The 6,843-nt window shown below is 45.9% G+C and overlaps 1 pseudogene; it reads right to left on the reverse strand.

Moving 5' to 3' along the window:
- Positions 1 to 440: 440 nt before the first annotated feature.
- On the reverse strand, positions 441 to 1,008 carry LOC142422335 (dihydrofolate reductase pseudogene; annotated as a pseudogene).
- Between the last annotated feature and the right edge of the window lie 5,835 nt (positions 1,009 to 6,843).

Consider the following 6,843-nt stretch of genomic DNA (forward strand, 5'->3'; position numbering starts at 1 on the left):
AACAGATTTTTTTATCAGAAATCTGATATACTCAGCATAATGTATAGCCTTTGATAAAATTTTCATTTGAATTAGAAACTGTAGGTCGTGCTGTGTGTATGGATTTGCACCACTCTGTTTCATCTGTCTAGCTCTTATCTCTGTGACCCTCATTTCAACTCACGCTGTCGGGGACTCTGTATGTTAATGTGGGCAGGTGTAGACCCAACCCTGGACCAGGAGGGACAGGCATTTATATAATCAGGGTAAGAACTGTTTCACACGTGGTATGTGATATAGTCCACTTAGGACTAATGAAGGAAAAACAAAATTGAAAAATAAGAATCACTGCTGAGAAATAATTATCCACAGATCTGAAGCCAACAAAGTCTCTTTTCCTGATGTTAAAAGACTTAATTCTGTCTAGAGCAACTTGAAGTAAATGAGAAAATGCCTTCATATTAGTCATTCTTTTCATATACTTCAAATTTGTACTTAATGCCTTTTTCTTCCTGGACATCAGGAAGTACACCTGGGTATTCTGGGAGACGTCTGTATTTCTCTAAATCATTTCAGGAAACAATGTGTCACTTTCAAATTCCTGCAGGATCCTTATCAAGAACCGTCTAACATGACCTGCTTGGTCCATGGCTTCCTTGTAAACAGAACTGCCTCCTATGATCCAAACCGTGTCAACTTTATTTCCTGATTCTGGTTGCTCAATGAGTTCTAAGGCCCCATCCAGACTTTGGGCAAGAAAATGAGCTCCTGTGGGGTTTCCTTGAGTTCTCTACTGAGGACTAACTTAATCCTCTCTTTCAAAGGTCTATTCTTCTCAGGAATGGAGAACCAGGTCTTCCTGCCCACAATCACCAAATTCTGTTTACCGTCTACTGAAGAGGAAGTGGTCGTGGTCATTCTCTGGAAATACTGGAATTCATTCCTGAGCATGGGCCAGGGTAGGTTTCCGTTCTTGCCGATGCCCAGATTGTGGGACACAGCGGCGATGCAGTTTAGTGGCAGAGCCATGAGAACAACAAAGAACAGCTCAGAGCTCAGCGCGGGTCCTGGATTCCGGGCAAAGCTTGACGTGAAATTGTCTTATCTCCTTATTTCCATCATATAATTGTCTATGTTTCCCCCTAACTCTTTAAGTTTAACCTTTTATATAGTTCATTCTTTTCATGCTTCAGTCTTCCATAGACACGTTTTTGGTTACTCGTCATGGTCATTTGGGCCATTGTTCTCTTGTCCACCTTAGGAAGGGGGCCACCCATACCACAGCTAAACTGCCGTTACCGTCACAAAGTTGAGTAGCACTCTGTCATCCATCCAACACACCTGAGAACACACCAGAGAAGCCCACCTGCCCCTGATAGGTAGGACGGTTAAGGATAAAGGGGGGTGATCTGCTCCCCTGAATGCCTAGCTAAATGAAAATGAGCTGGCCATGCCACAATAAAGAGGTTTGAAAGAAAGTAGGCACCTATGGAGGAAAGATCCAAAGCTGGGCATGCACAGACCAAGGTCACCTGGGTGCAGGTGAAGGTCTACCTGGGCATACACATATTAGATGCCAGCAACATTACTGTCACACCTGCACCTAAACTCAGCGACTGCGATCGGCCAGACCCTCAACCACGTGGGGATAGGAGGGGATAAAACGCACAGACTAGGGGCAGGCTCTCTTTCAGGTCAGAGGGAGCGTGGTCAGGGATCACTCGCTCTGCTTCCTGAGTTGCTCTTTCGGTTCTGTGGGCTCCTCCCTTGGCCATTTTCCACTGGTTTTTGGCGCTCCTCTGAAGCTGCCACTTTCAGTCACCAGTTCTCCCACCACCTCGCCGTCACATGGCCTGGCATAATGTCCAGGGCTAGCGTGTACTAGTTAGACTGTATTACTCAAAACTTCCCTTTCCCTCATGAAAGTTACTTGTCTTTACCAAAGCGCTTCTGCCGTGTGAATACTTTCCTCATTGACAAACAGAACCAGGGGAAACCATGCGAGAAACCTCACACAGACCCCGATACCTCACATCCTCAACAGTTAGGTTGGGGCATTTTGCCTCAGGGTTATTTAAATAGCAGCCACTTATTTAGCCAAGCCCTAGAAACAGACCTGTCCCTAGACCAGTGGTTCTCAACCTTCCTGATGCTGCAACCCTTTAGTACACTTCCTCATGTGGTGGTGACTCCCCAGCCATAACATTATTTTCCTTGCTACTTCATCACTCATTCTGCTACTGTTATGAATCGGGCGACCGCTGTGAAAGGGTCATTCAACCCCCAGGGGGTCAAGACCCACAGGTTGAGAGCCGCTGCCTTAGATCTTTTCCCCCAGCTTCCTCCTCCACTATGTGGATGATCTCCTGCTATGTAATCCCTCCCTTCTGGATTCCCAAAATCACACCAACCTTCTTTTAAACTTCCTAGCAGATAAGGGATACCGAGTGTCCCCACCAAGGTCCAGCTTTCTCTCCCCTCTGTTATCTATCTGGGAGTCTGACTCACAAAGAACTTCAGAGAGATTACAGTAGACAGAAAGCAACTTCTTGCTCAACTCCCAACTCCCTCTACAAAAACTGAACGAGGCTATCTCAGGCTATGGATTCCCATTTCTAGCACATGAGCCAAACCTCTCTAGGAAGCCGCTAAGGGACAAGTCATTGAACCGTTAGACCCAACAGCATCCACTGATAAACCATACAAAACACTTAAACCTGCCCTGCGATCAGCTCCTGGTCTTGCTCTCCTACTCTAACACTCGCTTTCATTCTATGTGTGCATGGAACTCGTGGTCTGGCTGTGGGAGTCCACGGCCAGGAAATGGAACCAAATTTCACTCCAGTAGCCTACTTATCTAAAGAGATGCAAGATGGGCGCCGTGCTTACGGGCCATGGCAGCGGCTGCTCTCCTAGGCCAAGAAAGCTCAAAAACGACTTCTTGCCAGGACACCTGCCTTAAATCCCCTCATCATTTACCGGAGCTGCTCTCCCACCATGCTATGTCAGGCCTCACACCCTCTGTCTACAACTGTTTCAGCTCAGCTTTTACATCCCGGTCCTGCCCAACACCAAACCCAGCTACACTAGTTCCCATTACTTCACCCTCGCTCCAACCCTCCTGCACGGAAACCCTTGCTCTGGTGGCCACTCTGCCCCGCCCCCATCTCTGCCTCGCCCGTACCCTCTCCAGATGACACGTGTGCATAGATGGCAGTTCCACTCACCCCTAAGAGCTGGCTGTGCTATAGCTCCTCCTCAGGGACTGTCGGGGCACGCCCCCTTCCCCACAGCACTGCCTCTCAAAGAGCTGAGCTTATTGCTGTGACATGAGCCTGAACCTTAGCCGAAGACAAAAGGGTAAATATTTACCCAGACTCAAAGTATTGTTTTCATATTTTGCATGCTCATACTGCTGTATGGCGGCAAAGAGGATATCAGATGACCAAAGGAATGCCAACTACGAGTGGCAGCCAAATGCAACCGCTTCTACAGGCTGCTCTACTTCCGCGACAGGCAGCTAGTCTTCACTGCAAGGGACACCAACATTCCAACAATCCCATAGCAGTAGGAAGCAACAGGGCAGACACTGAAGCCAAGAAAGCCGCCCTACAGACCACACGCAATTTACGATTAGTAGCCATCTCTCCTATCTGCCCTCAATGCTCTCCCGTAGAGAAACAGGAACTCCTTTCTAAAGGGGTTCAATTCAAAGATGGATGGATCATGATGGAAGGCCAATATGTCTTACCAGACACACAGGCACATCCTAACTGATGTGCACAACACTCTGCTACATGTGGGGTACCGTCCTCTTTTGCAACTAATAAGACCCATCTTTTTTCACCCACGCATATCCATGTTGCCCGAGTACATCACACCAAGATGTACTATTTGTTCCATTACATCATCTCGGGGAGGAATTCATCCTGTTCACTTCCTGCCCCCCACGCTGGAGGATGTATCCCTGGACAAGACTGGCAAATCGATTACACACACACACACACACACACACACTCCTCCTCCTCCTCCTCCTCCTAAAAGGTCAAATACCTGCTCACAATAGTTGGCACTTTCTCAGGATGGGTGGAAGCATGTCCTTCTACCTCAGAAGGGGCAAAGCAAGTCACCCAGGTGAAATCATTCCTCATTTTGGCTTGCTAGACCCCTACAATCAGGCAGTGGCCCAGCCTTCATCTCACAAGGAACCCAGCTGACAGCTCAGGCTCTCAATGTAAAATGGAATCTACACATTCCTTACTGCCCTTAATCATCAAGAAAGGTAGAAAAGGCTAACCACATCCTTAAATCTCACTTGTGCAGACTGCCTCTTGAACTTCCCCTGCCCTGGACTCAGCTCATACCTCTTGCCCTTGTGCATACAAGAGCCACATCTCCCAATCTCTCCTTCTCAGTCCACTGGAGTTAATGTTTCCTCTTCGGAAACTTTCCTTCTTCATCACCTCTGGTAGGGGACTCATCCCTCCTCTGGACCTAGTCAGACATAGTCTCAGGACACAAGCAAACATGCACTTACCTCAACCCTATCCCACAGAAAATGTTCATTTTTCAGTCTCCCAGGGAAGGGGTTATATGTAGATCATTGTGATCGGTTCCCCCTTTTTCCCCCCACACCTTACCCTTACCCTCCTGGTATCGCTACTCTCATTATTGGTCCTGAGGGGTTTATCTGTCCTGGATTCCCTGTGTTTCCAGCTCCTATCTGTACCAGTGTACACCCTCAAGTCTACCTGGATTTGTAAGGTAGAATTGGGATCATGATAGGGGAAGGAAGCATTAAAGAACTAGAGGAAAGTTATATGTTTCATCGGTGCTACACTGCACCCGGACTGGTTCATCTATTTCTTGTGACCCTTCTGACAGAGGATGTCCAATTATCTACAGATGAGCTTTGGGTTTCCACTCTGCACTCCCCCTCATTCACATTGATATGATTTTTTGTTCTGGGTCCTTGATGCCTTATGCCTGATCCCTTCGACGCCTCGTGATCACACAGGCTGGTGTGCTTCTTCCAAGTGGACTTTGTTGCTTCTGAGCTAGATGGCCACTTATTTACTTTCAAACCTTTAAGACCCCAGAGGCTATATCTTTTGATAGCCGGGCACCCTCAGCTTTCTTCATCACATTTGCTTATGCACCCATTTTGTCTTCAGCGATCATGTTGAGAAGGTGAGCATCATGGAATGCCAGGTTATTAGAACAACATGTTCTTGCATTGAGGGAAGACTTGAGGAGAGGTCCAGTGTTTGTCTGCTACCTTTATACTTAACATATTACATATGTAAATAAATCTATTTCCCTATCATCACATATAAATATATTTACATATATACATGCCTGTATTTGGACCTCTATAGATGCCCTTTGTCTCCTAGTTCTTTCCTCTATTTACTTTTACTTCTCTCTTGTCCACTACCATGTTCAGCCGTCATTCAGGTTTCGGTAATTCCTCTCGGTTACGTCGTACTTGATCAAGCCCTACGAGGCCGCCTACACCCTCCTCACCATTGATTTTAGGTCACTTGTTGTTCCCTTGTCCCTGGGTTTGTTAACACCAACTTCCTTTCCCCTGCTCCCCCCTCCCATATCTAATGACCAATCTTATTTCCAGGAATATGATATTGTGTAAAAAAATCACAGAATACTCACTTTTCCAGTTCTTTTTTCAGTTCTGACATCAGCTACCATTTTTCCAAGATCCACCTGGAACTTGGGTCGGATCACACAAGTTAAAAAGGATACTGTTCAAAAAAATGTTTTTAAAGGATACTGTTCATCAGTCACACCACCAAATAAGCAGATTCCAGCTACAAGTTTGAGAGTCCATATGCCACCCTCACTTCTGACCCGCTGGCTAAGAATGTCCCCTTTCATAACTGATACACCATCTGCACCCCCTTGGCTCCCTGACGTCTGACCTATTGGCTTCCAAGACTTTTTGGTGTTCGACAGTTTGCTAAAATAGCACAAAAATTCACAAAGGGTGCTTTATTTATCATTTCCACTTTATTTAGCACCTTAAAAGGATAAATTTAAAAACACATGGGTAAAAGTATTGTTCCCAGAGCAAGTGCTCTGTTCCAAAAAGGCATGTACAGCCATGCCACATACATTGATGGTTCTCACCAACCAGGAAGCCCGTGGATCTGCTATGTCCAGAGATCTTGTTAATTTCCTTACCTCGTCATGAGCGGAGGAGTCTTAGTGACACAGTGGGCTACAAGTTAAGTTGCTAACCACATCATCAACAGTTCAAAACCACCAGCGGCTCTGCAGAAGAAAGATGAGGCTTTCTACTCCTGAAAGAGTTACTATCTCAGAACCCCACAGGTTGAGTGAGTGAGTCATGACTGAGAGAATCAGGCCCTCCCTACCCTGGTGTCAATTGAAAGAAGTGGTGTGAACCTTTCCTAATCTTGATGCATATATATAAATAATCTGTGCACTAAAGTGTTACCAGAAAAAAAATTGTACTTTATGCAAATGTTCACAGTTACTGTACCAGGACAAATCAAATTTGAACCATTTGGTTGGGGAACTAACGTTACTTTACTAAACTGTGCTCTATGAAGTGTGTGTATGTTGAAGCTGCAAAGTGAGGAGCTCCTATATATAGATTGGGGGACTACTAGAGCAAATTGCTCTTTCCCCTAACCTTTATGTGCTGTTATTTCATTGGGTTCAACAAATCATCGAGTTCTCCAACAATTTTTCCAAATACAATGTAGCGACATCACTTCCAGTTGTTCTAACCATTTCCCCCCTCCTTTTCGGGGTTTGCTCACTCAGCATAATGTCTCCAAGAGTTGTGCATACTGTACCCTGTTTGAAGGCTTCACTGAA

Source organism: Tenrec ecaudatus, chromosome 12 (genome assembly GCF_050624435.1).
Source record: "Tenrec ecaudatus isolate mTenEca1 chromosome 12, mTenEca1.hap1, whole genome shotgun sequence".
Classification (NCBI taxonomy): domain Eukaryota; kingdom Metazoa; phylum Chordata; class Mammalia; order Afrosoricida; family Tenrecidae; genus Tenrec; species Tenrec ecaudatus.